Below are 19,099 nucleotides of genomic sequence, written 5' to 3' on the forward strand. Positions count from 1 at the left end.
ATTAACTTTAGACAATAATCTTTCAAACACAATCAAGAAATAATGGGGAATACATAAAAAATATATGATAAAATGACTTTCTAAACTATGTTCACCTATCAGTTTCACCATTAAATTGCACGTGCAACGAATTAGAGAATTAATAAAGATGAAAATTTTAGCTGTTCTCTCTCATGTAAATATAAAAATGTTAAAATTTTATCCGTAATATTCACGAAATAGATCGACTATATTTCGAAATGATTTCTTTTTTATTTTTCCTCTTCAATTTTGTTTTCTGCAAACTTGCTCTTCCGTTCGTCATCTTGAATGTTAACTTGAGTTTGTAAAGTCAATCACATTTGAAAAATCGTTTCCTTTATAAAAGCAGATAAAGTTAATCGAAAGCAGATTATAAAACAAAAACGTAAGTATTACTACATGAATTTAGTATCGATTTTTGCGCATTTGCAGAGTAAGTTAAATATGTAAGGAAGATAACTCCATTAACTAAGCAAATAATCCTAATGAAAATGTTGATTTGTTGGTGAAAACGTTTTCGCTGTCAATGTTTTTGTTTTTCAATACTGACTTAAACATAAAAATAACTTCTTTATCATTTACCAAGGAAAAAATAATTTTATAAATTTTAAACGTTTTTAACTATTTCAAAAGTTTAAAGTAAAAAAAAATTCTTTTGCTTTCTCATTTTTTTCTCTGGATTATTTTATAGTTTTTCGGGTGTGCTAAAAACAAATATATACTTCAAAAGTAGCACAGAGAATTATTTTTCATGATATGAGTAAATTACTTTTTCAAAAAATGGGGATCAGTTTTCTATATAAATTTAATGTAAAATAAGCACCCACTTTCTGGCCACATGGTGATAATTTTTTTATGTTTTGTTGGGCTGCCTGAAAGCCGTTTTGGTACATTGTTATTTACTTTCCTCCTTAACGATCATCTTTAACCTTACAACTTCCATAGGTTTTCTGGTATGCTGAAAACAAATATCGCATTTAAATTTGCTGCAAACAAGTAAGTAACCCACCGACATTTACCAATAAGAACACCATTTAACATTTTTCGGATATTTTACTGTTTATATTGGCGAAGGAGGCAGGGTGCGAGGTGGTGTTGGGGCGCGAAAGCAGTAAAAGTTAAAAATGTTATTTTTCTTTTCTAGATGCAAGTGCATTTATTTATTTCAGTTTTTAATCTTTATTTCATTGTTTTATTTATTGTATAAATGGGTTTCTCGTGAAAAAAATGTTCCGATTCTATCTGGCAAATTCATTTGAAATAGAGCATAAATAGATCTGAAAATGCTGTTCTCTACCCCCCCATCCCGTCCAAAAGTTACTACTTATAAAAGAACATGCTTGTCCAAGTTGCAAGCTATATCACGTGATGATCGTTTTCTTTTCAAAAATGAAAAGACTGAAGTTTATTTCAAGCAAAATCAACTCTTATTTGCAGTCACGAAGGATGTGTTATAGCAGTTAAGTTATGAAGTTGTAATATTTTTCTTTTCTAGATGCAAGTGCTAATATATTTATTTCAATTTTTAATCTTTATCTTTATTTCATTGTTTTATTGATTGTGTAAATGGTTTTCTCATGGAAAAATGTGCGGATTCTATCTGGAAGGTCATTTGGAATATATATAATTTTATTTTTTTATAATAGATTTTTCTTGTCCATAAATGTTGTTCGTATTTTCCAAGTTGATAGCAAAAACAGATTAGGCAATTATATTCATTTTCACTTAGTGAGAGGGGAATCTTTCACCATACCTTCCCTTAAAAACGCCAAATGGAATTTTAATATATATTTTTTTAATGGAGAGTAGACAATGCATTGTAGATGCATTATCGGTAGCTCCCATTACTATTGCTTCTCTTTATTTGTCACTCAGTCCTCATATTTTAATGAGTGATTTTTCTGACAAAGGGAGAAGAAAAAGCTGTATTCTAGGTTGGCAGTATATTCCATGAACAGCTGCCAGAGATGTCGGAAAATTTCTGTTTCTATGTAGCCATGTCACTAGTAAGGGTGCTGGAGGAAAACGTTTCATCTGGGCTGACGTTATCCGCCTGATAGTCAGTGACCCGAACCTTGGATTAGCCACTAAGGAGGCTGTCCTATCAGCAAGTACTGGGTCTGCCATTTGGATTCTGGACCATGCAGTAGCTTCTGGTGGGGCCTCTCGATGCCATATTAGTGGCTAATTGTTACGGCTTTACCTTTTCATGTGCTACAAAAAATATTTCTCTATTTCTATTTCTCTCTTACTTTCCCTTTTTTCCCTGCTTCAAGCAAGTCTTTCGACCTAGTCCACAAATCCCAAAACTCTATCATGAAAAGTTTCAATAAAAAATACACAGTTAAACCCGGATCTCTTACTTCTAACATAGACTTCCACTAACATGTCTCATTCTCGAACATCAAGGGTCTACGTTCTAACCTTCCAGAGGTTTAAACCCAATTACAGGAGACAAAAGCAGACATATTTCTTAGCGAAACTGGCATTGAACAGACTATTTCCCTAGGTCTTCGTTCTAACCTTCCAGAGGTTGAAACTCAATTACAGGAGACTAAACCAGACCTTTTATTTTTAAGTGAAACTGGCATTGGACAGGCTATTTCCCAAGATGAGTTTGCAATTACAGGATACTCTAACTTAACTTCTAAATCTGACCCCCAAGATCGCCATGGGCATGGAATATGTGCCTGTATTAAAGATAGCTTTCCATGTGGGAGAGACATCTCCAGGGAAGATCCTAACTTACCCTATATGTGCTTCCGGGTTGCTTTAGCTCACACTACTGCATTTATATTTACTCTCTATCGCCCCCACAACAGCGGAGTTACTATCTTTCAAAGCATATCTGAGAAAATTGACCAAGTCCTTTCTACTTATCCTTCAGCTAACATTCACGTATGTGGAGACTTCAATGTTCACAATGTCGAATGGTTGACCCACTCAAACAAGACCGATGATGAGGGGAGGTTCTGTCATGATTTCTCCATTGCCTATGACCTCACTCAGATTGTTCAGGAACCTACCCGTGTGCCCGATAATGACGGCCAGTATGCGAGCCTACTAGACCTTTTTCTCACAACTTGCCCTGAACTATGTTCAGTTTCTGTTTTGTCGCCTCTTGGATCTTCCGACCACTCTGTTGTATCAATTAAGATAAAAATGAAATGTAATAAGTCCCCAGACGTACCTCTTCATCGTACAGTATATCGATACACTAAGGCTGACTGGGATAGCTTCCGTACATTTATATCTGATCTACCTCTGCATTCCATGTTTAAAAAGGATGTGTCCTCTATAGTATTAGACCTGACTGAATGGTTAATTGTAGATATTGACCATTTTATACCCTCTAAAAAGTTTCAGCAAAAACCTAACATCCAGCCATGGTTCTCTCCAGAATGTGCTGCTGCCATTGCGCACAGAAATCACTTTTTCCACTGCTTCAAACGTAATGTATAGAAACTGAAGCCGTTTTCAGGACTGCCAGCAACCATTGTAAGAAAGTAATAAGGAACGCAAGAGAGTTGTATGCTCAATCTGTTAAGTCCAAAGTAGCTGAGCAGCGGCTTGGTTCCCACCAGTTTTGGCAAATAGCAAACAGAATCCTGAACAGAAGCGTGTGCTCCATCCCAACTATTATCAATGGACCTGAGGTAATCTCGTCAGCATCAGACAAAGCCAAACTCGTTGTCAAGAACTTTGCAGCAAATTCTACCCTTTGCGACCAAGACCGCCAACCCCCAATATTTCCTCCTGTATCAGAAAACACGCTATGTGATATACGTATATCTGTACGTGATGTTGCGAAGCTAATCAAAAACCTTGATTCGAGTAAAGCAACTGGCCCTGATGGTATTCCAATTATAGTACTCAAAAAACTTCAACCTGAACTAGCACCCATACTTACAAAACTGTTTAAACATTGTCTTAAGGAGAATAGTTTCCCATCTCCCTGGAAAATCTCATCAGTATGCCCTGTATTTAAGAATTCAGGTGATCGCTCATCCCCCTCTCAGTACAGGCCAATAAGTCTCCTGTGCGTCATGAGTAAGTTGCTAGAATCTGTGTTAAATACAGAAGTAATCAACCATCTCAACAAAAATAACCTTCTTAGTGACACTCAATATGGTTTCCGTTCTGCTAGATCTACAGCATATGTCCTTACAGTTATATCGCATAGGATTAGCAAATCTCTCGACGGTGGCAATCTTTCTAGGGCAATTGCTCTTGACATATCTAAAGCCTTTGATAGGGTATGGCATAAAGGTTTACTTCATAAGATCGCTAGCTATGGTATAGCTGGAAAAGTCTTCTCAATTATTAAATCATTTCTTTCTGATAGGTTCATAAGAGTAGTAGTTGAAGGGCAAAAATCAGAAGCTCTCATTATTAATGCTGGTGTCCCTCAAGGATCCATCCTGGGCCCAACTCTTTTCCTGATCTACATTAATGATCTTCCAAATCATATCCTTACATCATTTGTAGACATTTATGCTGACGACACTACCATTTATGGTACCACATCTAAGACAGTAAACGACCAAGTTCTCTCCAATTCTCTCTCCTCTGATCTTGAGCATATAGTACAATGGGGAAAGGAGTGGCTGGTTACTTTTAATGCATCTAAAACCAAGCTTCTCTCTTTACATCATCAACATTCTAATTCACATTTGTCATCAATTGAAATGAATGGCTCTCGTCTTCAGGAGGCCTCAAGTTTTGACAAGCTTCTGGGCTTGACCATTACTCCTGATCTTAAATGGAACACGTATATCAAATCTGTTGTCAAGGCCGCTGGAAAAATGGTGGGATCTTTCTATCGATCCGGTAGATATCTCACTGCTGATGCTATTCTCTATCTATATAAGAGCCAGGTACGTCCAAGGATGGAATACTGTTGCCACATCTGGGCAGGAGCTGCTAGAAAGGACTTGTCCTGCCTTGATAGAGTTCAAAATAGACTTCGTAGCCTCATAGGAGATGTCCTTTTCTCCTCCTTGCAACCTCTATCTCACAGAAGAGATGTTGCGAGTTTGTCTCTGATGTATCGTTATTTTCATGGAAAGTGTTCAACTGAGCTTCAATCTATGGTCCCCCCTCGCAAAACTTTCACAAGAAACACTCGTCTAGCTGTAAACACTATCAATAATTCCCCCCACTCTTTATCTGTGCCTAAACCTAAACGTAGATTCCATGAACAAAGCTTCTTTCTTAGAACTGCACGCCTGTGGAATTGTCTTCCGTTTTCCTGCTTTCCGGCTGACTACAATATGGTTGTGTTCAAGTCTAAAGTAAATAAGTTCTTGATGAGCCGTTCCATGTAGGTTTTCAAATTTTCCAAGTTTTAATTACTAATGATTGTTATATTGACCGATTTCTACTGTACACTCTTTAACCCTTATCCTTGAGTGGCCTCTTGGCCTTGATAATGTGGTGATGCCTTTGTAAAAAAAAAAAAAAAAAGGTGAGTTTGTAATTAAAGGATACTCTAATTAAACTTCCAAATCTGATCCCCAAGATCGCCATGGGCATGGAATATGTGCCTATATAAAAGATGGCTTTCCATATGGTAGGGATATTTCCAAAGAAGATCCTAACTTACCCTATATGTGCCTCTGGATTGCACTTGCTCAAACTACTGCATTTATATTTGCTCTCTACCACCTGCACAACAGCAGAGGTACTATCTTTAAAAGCATATTTGAGAAAATTGACCACGTCCTATCTGCTTATCCTTCAGCTAATATTCATGTTTGTGGAGACTTCAGTGTTCACAATGTGGAATGGTTAACTCACTCAAACAAGACCGATGATGAGGGGAAGCGCTTTCATAACTTCTCCATTGCTTATGACCTCACTCAGATTGTTTACGAACCCACCTGTGTGCCCGATACTGACAACCAGTATGCAAGTCTCCTAGATCTTTTTTCTCACAACTTGACCTTAACTGTGTTCAGCTTCCATTCTGTCTCCACTTGAATCTTCCGACCACTCTGTTGTATCAGTTAAGATAAAAATGAAATGTAATAAGTCCTAAGATGTACCTCTCCATCGTACAGTATATCGTTACTCTATGACTGACTGGTATAGCTTCTGTACATTTATATCAGATCTACCTATGCGTTCCATGTTTAAAAAGGATGTGTCCTCTATAGTATCAGACCTGACAGAATGGTTAATTGTAGGTATAGACCATTTCATACCCTCGAAAAAATTCCAGCAAAAACCTAACAGTCAGCCGTGGTTCTCTCCAGAATGTGCTGCTGCCATTGCGCACAGAAATCACTTTTTCCATTCCTTCCAACATAATAGATGTACTGAGATTAAAGCCGCTTTCAGGACTGCCAGCAACCAATGTAAAAAAGTAATAAAGAACGCCAGAGAGTTTTATGCTCAGTCTGTCAAGTCCAAAGTAGCTGAGCTGCGGCTTGGTTCCCGCCAGTTTTCGAAAATAGCAAACAGATTTCTGAACAGAAGCGTGTGATCTATCCCAACTATCATAAATGGATCTGAGGTAATCTCGTCAGCATCAGACAAAGTCAATTTACAGCTAATTCTACCCTATGTGACCAAGGCCGCCAACCTCCAATATTTCCTCCTGTATCAGAAAACACGCTATGTGATATACAAATATCTGTACATGATGTTTCCAAGCTAATCAAAAACCTTGATTCGAGTAAAGCAACTGGCCGTGGCAGTATTCCAATTATAGTACTCAAAAAACTTCAACCAGAACTAGGGTCCATCATTACAAAACTGTTTAAACAATGTCTTAAGGAGAATTGCTTCCCATCACCCTGGAAAATCTCATCAGTATGCCCTCTATTTAGGAATTCAGGTGATTCTCAGTACAGGCGAATAAGTCTCCTGTGCGTCATGTGTAAGTTGCTGGAATCTGTGTTAAATAAAGAAGTAATCAACCATCTTAGCATAAATAACATTCTTAGTGACACACAATATGGTTTCCGTTCTGCTAGATCTACAGGAGTCCATCCTGGGCCCAACTCTCTTCTTGATCTACATTAATGATCTTCCAAATCACATCCTTACATCATTCATAGACATTTATGCTGATTGCACTGCTATCTATGGTAGCACATCTAAGACCATAAACGACCAAGTTCTCTCCGATTCTCTCTCTCCTCTGATCTTGAGCAATGGAACAATGGGGGAATACTAAAAATTGTTAAAGAAAAAACTGTATGTTCTTCCAGTCTGTGTAAGTGTGATGTGAAACTACATTCGATCATTTTCTGCGCAAGGAGATCCATTTTCTGCACTATTTGTACATCTAGAAACCAACCTTAATACACAATCTTTTTTGCATTTGTTTTGATGGCAGTTTCTTCTCCTGACAACAAGCATGGGTGTTTTCACTTCTTTTTCTAACATGCATAGATTTATTTCAGCGTCTGCCTTTTTGTGTTTTGAAAGTTTGAAACTAAATTTACTTGCTCGCTTTTTTGTTTATTCACTTTCTTCTAATTCGAAAGCGCTTTTTATCGGCTAATCAAACGCCCAGCCAATGAATTAAAAAATAATTAGCAAAACTGTTGACCTCTAAACATCACCGAAAAAATACTAAAAACATAAATAAATGAAAAAGTCGATTTAGTGTTTCAATAATTGAACAATGCTCAGCTTAAACGGATGATGTTTTGATGGCAGGTTCTTTCCCTGACAACATGCATTTGTTTTCATTTCTTTTTCTAACATTCATATATTTTTTCTGTGTCTCCCTTTTTCTGTTTGGCGAGTTTGAAACTAAATTTGTTAGCTTTTTTGTTTATTCACTTTTTTCCAATTCGAATGTCGTCTGCTTCCATTTCAATAGTGTTTGTTTTTATCGGCTAATCAAACGCCCAGGCAATAAATTAAAAAACAATAAATAATCAGAAAAAACTGCCGACCACTATACAAGTCAAAATCAATATTTGTTAAGAAACAAAAAGGAGAGAAAAAATAAGCTTAACTGAATATGACATTTCTTTATTATGTATGCACAGTTACGTATAGGCTTCTTTATTCTTTGTTAGAATAACTAGTAAAAAAACGGCACCAAATGAAGCTATTGTGCAGTGGATTTTTCGTCAGCCAGAAAACAAAATTGTACACTTCATTTTGTATAAAATTTTCACACCTTTTTTTCTGTTTCTTTACTGCGTCATATGTGTGTGCCCTGCTAAAGATGAAGAGTGTGGGCCAGACGGTGGATAGATTGAGCCATGCTTGTGACATTTTGATTGACGGCTGATTATAGACCTCTCTTGTCTTTTGCCTTTTTCTCTCGGCTATACATGTGACCTGCATTTGCAGGTTCGCTTACCTTTAACAGCTACGCATGTAAGAAAAGTTGATCTTTAACAACTGACAATATCAATTCTGACAACCTGACCCCATCGTTCAGTGCATTTACTACTGGCTGTCATGCGTGTGACATGACACAAAGGAATTAAACTCTTGTCGCTTTTACTTTCCAAGTCATATGATGCCACATAGGGTTAACATCATTAAAAGACTCATAATACAACAACAATAATAATATATAATACCTTTAAATATGTAATCAGTATCAAAATTCCTTCTCTTCTCTACTGCATAGGTAAAATTCTTAATCGAGTTACGTACTTAATATCCTGGTAGCTGCATGATTGGTCCTAGTGATGAGGTTTTGGATTGAATCTATATATGAAACGTGCTACAGGAGGAAAATGTTGCTTCCTTTCAATTTCATTTTGCAGGGTCATTTACCTTTAACAGCACCAATTCTGACAACTTGACACATAGGGTTAACATCATTAAAACATTCTCATGAAAACATTCTCAGAAAAGTTGATCTTTAACCAGTGACAATACCAATTCTGACAACCTGACCCCATCGTTCAGTGCATTTGCTACCAGCTGTCATGCGTGTGTGCACCTTCAACATGTGACACAAAGGAATTGAACTTTTGTTGATTTTACTTTCCAAGTCATGTGATGCCACATAGGGTTAACATCATTACAAGACTCTCATAACACAACAATAATAATATATAATACCTTAAAATATGTAGTCAGTATCCAAACTTTAATTCTCACAATGTATATTATGTAAAGAAAGTAACAATCTGTTTCATACAACACTGAACAAAAGCAATATGTACTAATAACAATACATATCAAAAATCGCTCCTGAATGTTGCTGTCATGTTATATGGATAACAGTTTGTACACCATACATGAAGGTATACTTAAAAACTACTAAATCCTAAAAAATCATGCAAAGAAGAAGTAGTCTTATTACGTATTTGGATAGAACACACATACATCACTCACTTCTACATACTAAAAAGTGAAGAACATCCCAAATGTATACCATGTCCCAAACCTTATACAGTGAAAAACCTTTTACTTGACTGCTATGACCTCATACAAATCCGTCAACACTACTACAAGGCCAGAAACTGTAAAGAAATCTTCGAAAAAGAAAACCCTAAAACTACTCTTAATTTCATACAAAGAGCAAACGTTTACCATAAAAATAAATGCTATCAAATAAACTGTTCCAAAACATCCAAGTGAAACATCTGAATATACCCAAATCGACTCAGAAAGTACGAAAAAATGTAATCCTTACATGCAGCATTAAATGATCCAAAGAATATCGATATGTTGGTTACAGTATGAAACAAGCATCAAAATTTTGTATAGATTTCTATGTTCAATAGAAAGATTCCAAGTTCGACAAAATACACCTGAATAAGATCGAAGATAAGATAGAAACGTTGTGAAAATAACACCCAAGATGAGAACAGTATTTTGAAGAATCCAAATAATATGAATAATCAATTCTCATCTCTACAACGAATGAATATAAATATTTTAGTTAAATATTTGAAAACAGAAACAAATTAATTTGTAAACAAAGAAGTATTGATTAAATATATAATCATTTTATTTTATATTTAATTAATAATAAATTTATATAATTCAATTTTACTAATGTATTCTTTTCAAATTTATTTTATATTTCCAGAATTTGCAACAAGGAAAAGAACTCCGTTAATGCATCAGAAGGACCTTTCGTCATTTCTTATTTCAATAAGTTTATAACAATCAAATTTCTTCATATTAATTTTATAAAGTCAAAATTTATTAGCATATTTCATCATACTATCCATTGTTTATAATTTTTGTGGAATTATATTCGGGCAAATATGGGAGACAAACCTCATTCTTGTGAAGTATGTGATTATTCATTCCCATGGAAATCACATTTGTTGCGTCATATGAAAACACATATGGGAGACAAACCCCATTCTTCCTTTGCACAAAAGTCAACTTTGTTGCGTCATATGAGAACACATACGGGAGAGAAACCATATTCTTCTAAAGTATGTGCTTCGTCTTTTGCAGAGAAGTCAACTTTGTTGTGTCATATGAAAACACATACAGGAGAAAAACCACATTCTTGTGAAGTATGTGGTTCTTCCTTTGCACGAAAGTCAAATTTGTTTAGTCATATGACAACACATACGGGAGAGACACCACATTCTTGTGAAGTATGTGGTTCTTCGTTTGCACGAAAGTCAACTTTGTTGAGTCATATGAAAACACATACGGGAGAGAAACCACATTCTTGTGGAGTATGTGGTTCTTCTTTTGCATGGAAATCAAATTTGTTGTCTCATATGAAAACACATACGGGAGACAAGCCACATTCTTGTGAAGTATGCGGTTCTTCTTTTGCATGGAAATCAAATTTGTTGTCTCATATGAAAACACATACGGGAGAGAAACTACATTCTTGTGAAGTATGTGGTTCTTCTTTTTCACTAAAGTCAACTTTGTGGCGTCATATAACAACACATACAGGAGAAAAACCACATTCTTGTGAAGTATGTGGTTCTTCCTTTGCACGAAAGTCAAATTTGTTTAGTCATATGAAAACACATACGGGAGAGACACCACATTTTTGTGAAGTATGTGGTTCTTCTTTTGCAACAAAGTCAACTTTGTTGAGTCATATGAAAACACATACGGGAGAGAAACCACATTCTTGTGAAGTATGTGGTTCTTCTTTTGCATGGAAATCAAATTTTTTGTATCATATGAAAACACATACGGGAGACAAACAACATTCTTGTGAAGTATGCGGTTCTTCTTTTGTATGGAAATCAAATTTGTTGTCTCATATGAAAACACATACGGGAGACAAACCACATTCTTGTGAAGTATGTGGTTCTTCTTTTGCACGAAAGTCAACTTTGTTGAGTCATATGAAAACACATACGGGAGAGAAACCACATCTCTGTGAACTATGTGGTTCTTCTTTTGCACATAAGTCAAATTTTTTAAGTCATGTGAAAACACATTCGAAAGCCTGACATAGTGTTATGGAGCAAGAAGGAGAATATGGAAACCCTAGTTGAAGTAAGCGTCTATTATAGAAACAACCGGGATAATGAAGAAGAATTTAAAAAACTATCTTGCGAATATACCTGATGAACCAAGTGCAAAAGAAATATAAATAATAGCACTTAAAGGAACGGTTAGAATCTTAAAAATATCTCTCAGTTGGAGTAATTTAACTAATGGGAGAATGTTTGGCATCCGCTAGAATGCCCCATCTCCAGGAAAAACAAAGTAATACGAAAACTGAAAATAAAAAGCGACAAATCTCATTCTTTTGAAGTACGTGGTTCCTTTGGACAGAAGTCAGATTTATATGCTAACACATACCGGAAACAATATCTGATGATCTTCCAAAATCCATACCTCAAAATCGTATACAAGTATCTTGAAGCGAGAGCCAGGAGGACAACCTCTATTACATAGTCAGCCAACTATTTTGCACAAGACTGTTTTACAAATATGTCAGAATCAGAAAACAAGTCTACTATAGAAATCACCAAAACAAATCTTTGAAAATACTCGAGAACTTTCATGAGAGAAAATTGGACACATGAGCCAAACAATAACATGACAAATATTTTCTCGATTTATTTACCCAAGAATTTTTAAATAAGGAAGGTTTTATAGACTGGCTTAAAAGAGGATAGCGCTACTATTATCAGGACATAATTATAATGGCTGCTCACGATCAAAATTTTGTTCCAAATGCTTCTAATAAGATTAAGGATCTCAGCATGACAAGTGTAGTTTGTGCAACAGAGAAGTTAGTTTGAGTGGTTTGACATTTGCTAGAGGATGGCTACTATATAATGAAATACAATGGATTGTGTAAATATATCCACATCATCTATAAAATGTTGAATATTGAATGCTGTTGGAAGTCCTGGGAACAACAGTTGGACATATCATACACCATCGACTATGACTCTACGATTCCTACAGCTACATGCTTAGAAAATGGAGCTATTAAAGCTCACATAATAAAATGTGAAAAGTAAGAGAAAGAATCAACGTTAGAAGTTAATGTCCCCAATATTATTTGGTTAAACATAGTGACAAAAAATACAACGAAATACCAGGTTTTTATGTACGACATAGAAAAGAAACTGTAATTCTTAGAAAATCTGTATTCCACTAAGATTTGTTGAGAAGGAACATTTGTTGTGTCATATGCAAAAATATACTGAATACAAAAGAACTTTAATAGAACGTACAAATATCTATGTATCTCATATAGAGTTTTAGTCTGACCCCAGATAAGGAGCCCTCTGATTTCTGAGAACTTCGAATTATCAGATTAATTCGATATTTTTAAAACTTCCAATTCCAAAATTTAACATTCTGCTGTTAAAACCTGCAACTCAAATACTTACACTTTGTTTTCAAAACGTCCAAATCCACAAGACAAGTGAAACCTATTACCTCCAAAACCCAACATTCTGTTGTCAAAACTATTAACTTTACAACTCGACATTCTGTTGTCAAAACGTCCAACTCCAAAACTCGACACTTTTCAAGTTCACTTACACATGCATACATACGTAGCACATTTTCTTTTAACTCGTCCTCTATTCTGTACAAATCTTTTTGATTCACCTGTTTTTTTTGCATAGAAATGGCGACATTCTGCATTGTTGTCATGACCGTTACCCATAAAACCAATTGACTTTAACCATTTTATGCTTTCAATTTTTGTAATACGATCAACTCATTAAACACATGTTAGCTAAGTAAGTTTCGATCTTGCCTTCAAAGTAAAATAATAAAAACTAAAAAGCCATATTTTTGTAATGTATGTTGGTCTTCTCTGATGAGAGAAATAATATGATCCTTTGATTATGTTAATAATTCTATTTAAATATTTTTTTAAATTTAATAAATCTAAATAAAATTTAATACACTTCAATAAAATTTAATGAATCTAAATAAAATTTAATACATTTCAATAAAATATAATAAATCTAAATAAAATTTTATACATTTACATAAAATTGGGAAAGAAACTCAATAAAATTTGGAAAAAAATCAATAAAATTTGATACATCTAAATAAAATTTGATAAATCTCAATAAAATTTGATAAATCTCAATAAAATTTAATACATCTCAATAAAATTTAATACATTTCAATAAAATTTGATAAATCTCAATAAAATTTAATACATCTCAATAAAATTTGATACATATCAATAAAATTTAATACATTTCAATAAAATTTGATAAATCTCAATAAAATTTAATACATCTAAATAAAATTTGATAAATCTCAATAAAATTTAATACATCTCAATAAAATTTTATAAATCTCAATAAAATTTACTACATCTCAATAAAATTTAATACATTTCAATAAAATTTGATAAATCTCAATAAAATTTAATACATCTAATTAAAATTTGATACATCTCAATAAAATTTAATACATATCAATAAAATTTGATACATTTCAATAAAATTTAATACATTTCAATAAAATTTAATACATTTCAATAAAATATGATAAATCTCAATAACATTTAATACATCTCAATAAAATTTGATACATCTCAATAAAATTTGATACATCTCAATAAAAGTTGATACATCTCAACAAAATTTCATACATCTCAATAAAATTTTATACATCTCAACAAAATTTCATACATCTCAATAAAAGTTGATACATCTCAATAAAATTTGATACATCTCAATAAAATTTGATACATCTCAATGAAATTTGATACATCTCAATAAAATTTAATACATCTCAATAAAATTTGACACATCTCAATAAAATTTGATACATCTCAATAAAATTTAATACATCTCAATAAAATTTGATACATCTCAATAAAATTTGATACATCTCAATAAAATTTGATACATTGGTTGTTGGCAAAAGAGGGGACCTAAGTATTTTCATTACACCCAGAACTTCGGCAACACCCCTCCCCCAATTGGTGAACAACTAGCTTACCAGTCGATCATCAAATTCTGAACGACCTGGTATAGAAGAAAAAGAAATAAACTGACACTTGAAATTATTGAAGATAAAAGGGGTTTTCGGTCTTAACAAGCCTCTTTTATTATCCTTATTTGAATGCGTCATTGGGCTATCATTTATTGCCCCACGATCTCTGTCCCAACCGAATTCTGAATTACTAAAATATCAGTAAAAGCAATAAAAATCCACGTGGATTCACTCGCAGCTGTCATCCTCAGATTGTTTCGTCTCTCACAATTGTAATATTTTAGATGAATACTTGACAACCAATATATATATGGCTAATCAGTTCATAATTGTTTAAGACGTTATCTTTGCAAATATATATATATATATATATATATATATATATATATATATATATATATTTGCAAAGATAACGTCTTAATTTAGATAGTAAGTTGTGTAGCAGTTTTATTTTGCAGGATAGATTTATATTTATGTGAACAAATCTTTCTAATAAGAATAATTGCTCTATTATTATCAGAAAATACCTTGTATGAGGTGTATTTCCAACTGAGCTATTTACACACTTTTCTCGTGTCTAAATCATGTAACCTGCAGTACGGCATATTTCTGGTTGACGACAGTATATATATATATATATATATATATATATATATATATATATATATATATATATATATATATAAGAACAGAGTTGCAAAGTAGAATGTTACAAAAAATTTTAATTGTTCGGTAGAATACTCCAAAGCTGGGTGCTCCTTAATCCGCAGCGTTCAAAGAATGCTATTTCTTCTCATCAGAGGAAAAAATTGTTAGCAAAATAATCGGAAAGTCACGTTAAAAGTTTAAACATTTCTATATATTTTCTGGTTGTGTGATACTATAAAGTGGCCCTGAGGTGGGCTTGAGCCACTAAGTGCTGAGGGGGGGAATAGACAAAGGAATAGGAAATGGTTTAGAATAAGCAAATAAATAGGAAATATCCTACAATCAACGATAGGAAGTAGCATACAATAACAATAGAAACCTACAGATAAAACAGGGGTGGGCGACCTGAGATACCAACGTAGAGGCGACAGTCAGTTGACAACTACATGCCCTTAATGATGAATGGGAGTTGATAACGACAACAGTTGGACATTTAGAGTTGACTGTGAAATAGAGATAGAGACGAATGTAACATCGATAGAACGGGGAGATGACACACACACTCACAAGTCCAACAATGTATATGTGAACATTGGCGTTTGTGTTTTTCCGTTCTTTGTTCCACGATTTATCATATTTCTACTTTTGTGAAACCACGCGTGTGTTCCATCGACAGTCGCCAGTGAGAAAATGACAATCAGGCCATAAGAGGAATAGTCGAACGAAAAATCCACAATACACAACGTTGGGAGTCAGCGATCTGTCAGGGGCACACGTTTGATTACAGTTGCTGCATAGATTGAAACTTATAGTTTTAAAACTTAAAAACACAAAAGATGTAAATATGGAAAACTGTTCATGGGACAGTTCATTCAGAGTTTAATATTTCAATAAAAATAAACAACCGTATTAAAAGTTCAGTATAATGGAGGTTAACATTTGTAGCTAAATGAAGCAGTTGGTGTTCGCCTCAATAGTTGAAAAAAGAAAAACCAAGCGTGAAAATTTAGAGTTCAAAGAATTTGAAGACAGCCCCAAGAAATGCTTCCATTTTTGCTCTACTACTCTCATCGAATGTATTGAGCTTTTTTATTTGGTTGGAATCAAGATACAAATAATTATATTTATATTTGGTTTTGGAATTTGATTTTCTTGATTAGTACATTCCTCCTCATAAGGTTTTCTGTATATATATATATATATATATATATATATATATGTATATATATATATATATATATATATATATTTAATATTTTTTTATTCAATTCAATAATTACCTGGTATCGCAAAATCATTCGAATGTATTTATGTGATGATTGCTTAAAATGAAGACAACAAAAGGATAAAGTTTGTCATTTTAACATTTAATAAACAACTTTATTTGCCATTCTTCATTAGTAGGAGAGAGAAACGTATAAGAGAGTTCAGTGTTGTTCGCGCACATGATTTTATAGTCGTGAAAAGTTCGTTGAAAGAGAGAATTAATATCATGCCGGCTGGTTGAAGAAGAGAGAACAGTTCCGTTCAATGTGTTTATAGGTAGTAGCCATCGTTGCAAATGAAGCCGGTTAAAAGAGAAAGAAAATGCAAAGACTTCAGTGTATTATTGTTTTGGCGTGCATCAGAGTATGAGTTGTATATTCTTAAGCATGACAATGAATTTCGTTTGGATAGAGCACGTGGAAATAAATGGTAGTTAGAAGAGAGCCATTGTTAGCTTGTAGTACTCACGTTCAGCTTGGGGACCAAAGCCCCCACCGGCGATGTGTGCTGCCTGGCAGGGCCGCGAGAAAAAGGATTGGGAGTTAGGGATTTCGCCTTTTATATACTCTGTCACATGATAAAGAGCTGGCTTGTGATTGGACAAGCCAGGAGGAAATGAATTTCAAATCTCGAAGTCGTGAGAAGTAGAAGTTTGTAGCGGGTGTCAGCTGCTACAGTTCTTACTCATCAGATCAGACTGCCACCTCCGACCTGTTATCCAATTTAACCGGTCACCGCCTTGTAAAGATTTGCTGTTCTTTTTATAATTCCCGTTCGTCTTCATATGTTCCAGGCATCCTTGTTGTTCTTTTTCTTAACTGCCCAAAGTAGGAGAAAGTTCAGCTTAAAGTTTCTGGGCATCAGTTTTCTTCCCCGCTCGTCATGAATGAAGGAGAAAATAGCGAATGTACTTTAGGAAGATGAATACAATATTTTATTGTTTTGTTTGATTTGTGTGCAGCGTAAAATAAATATTTCAAAATATTTTAAAGTTTCTTTTTAATTAAAACAATGCGAAAATATTATCTCGTTATTGACAAATGAGGGTTGTTCTTTGTTTTTGTGTTATGTTATAATAGAAACAAATGAAACAAACGAACGTTACGTCTTCCATAAAAGGAAACATCTAACACTAACATCTACATAATTACTAGGACACATGAAAGCCAATGAGGGTTTACGTCCTGATCCTGAAAAACTAAAGGCCACAAGAAATATGTGCAAGGATTTCGAGGATTTGTGAATTATTATTATTATTATTATTATTATTAGTAGTAGTAGTAGTAGTAGTAGTAGTAGTGTCATCATTGTTATTATTAGTACTATCATCATCATAATTATTATTACTATCATTATTATTATTATTATTACTATCATTATCATTATTATTATTATCATCATCATTATCATCATTATTATTATCATTATTGATAATAATAATAATAATAATAATAATAATAATAACAATGTTGAAATAGAAGGTCCACACTTGAAAATAGGTGTGTCAGAAATTTCGTGAAAAATATTAAATAATTCCACGCCGTCTTTCCAAGCTTATAACTCCTCGAAAAATGTAATTCAAGCCCTAATCTAATGCTTTTTTTTAGTTCTTAAACTTCAGACTTTAAAGTTAAATTTAAAAAAAACAGTACTTTTTTGTTTTAAATTTGAATATATTATTTATTGATCTGTTATCTTCAATTTGTGATATATAAAACTTTGGTGAGTAAATTAATCATTTACTTTTTAATAGACACTTGAAAATGGAGGGGGAGTGAATTAAAAAAAAACATTTGTCTAAAATATTATGTTCAATTTATTGGAAAGAGCAGAAAATTTTACATTGACCCTGAAAATATCGTAAAAATTGAATGAATAGAAGAATTTTGATAGATTTTTAAATTTTAAAAATTGAAAAATACTGAGCTCGTAAAATTCAATTAATTCCATTACTATTTAAAAAAAAATTCCATTACTTATGAAACAACGTTAAATAGTTTATTTTGGAAGTATAATCCATAAAGAAAATAAACAACCCACTTTTAAAAGAGAGATTACGAGTTTTTTATATTTTATTCGCAGTTTCGTTTTAGAGGTGTCAAAAATTCCTACAAAAATTCTGATACACCTATAAATGGAGATGATGCTAGAATGTTCTGGAATGAGATTTGGTCTGTCGAAGGGCGACATAATGAGGAGGTTAGCTGGTTGGGAGAAGTTAGAGCAAGACTATCAGGAATGCAGCATATGGAGAACGTTGAGATAACTAGTGATTATGTGAAGGATGGCATACGAAGGATGGCAGACTCGAAGGCACCTAGTCTAGATGGAGTGATAGGATTCTGGTTCAAACAGTTCCAATGCCTTTATTCACCTATATCTGATGCCCTGCAAATGGTTGTAAAGTCGAAAGATGTTCTATATTAACTTGTGAAGGGAGGAACAACACTGATTTGGAAGGATCCTGCAAAGTGAACCGCTGCCAGCAATTACAAACCAATTACATGTCTACCATTAATGTGGATGCTGTTAACCGGAATCTTTAAAAAAAATGATGGGCATTTTGTGAGTAATGAACAGAAATGGTGCCGGCAAGGCTCGAGCGATACCAAGGAGCAACTAATGATTGTTAAGGCAGTAATGCAGGATGCAAAGAGGAATCTGAGTGCAGCATGGATCGATTTTAGAAAGGCATACGACATGGTTCCTCATTCATGGAAGGTTACTGGGAATGTGATACGACTTTTGGAGACAAGTATGAATCAATGAGAGGTGATTGGACAGGTTGACATTAAACGTGGAATATTCCAAGGAG

The 19,099-nt window shown here is 33.8% G+C and overlaps 1 long non-coding RNA gene across 1 annotated transcript in view; it reads left to right on the forward strand.

The window, feature by feature from the left end:
* The first annotated feature begins 304 nt into the window (after positions 1 to 304).
* Positions 305 to 19,099, forward strand: part of LOC145270541 (uncharacterized) — a 45,492-nt gene continuing 26,697 nt past the window's right edge. Inside the window, exon 1 of the long non-coding RNA XR_013865429.1 lies at positions 305 to 406. This is a non-coding gene — a long non-coding RNA (uncharacterized LOC145270541). The remainder of the gene's footprint in view (positions 407 to 19,099) is intronic.

The sequence above is a fragment of the Euprymna scolopes genome, chromosome 46 (assembly GCF_053919585.1).
Source record: "Euprymna scolopes isolate OS-2025 chromosome 46, ASM5391958v1, whole genome shotgun sequence".
NCBI lineage: Eukaryota > Metazoa > Mollusca > Cephalopoda > Sepiida > Sepiolidae > Euprymna > Euprymna scolopes.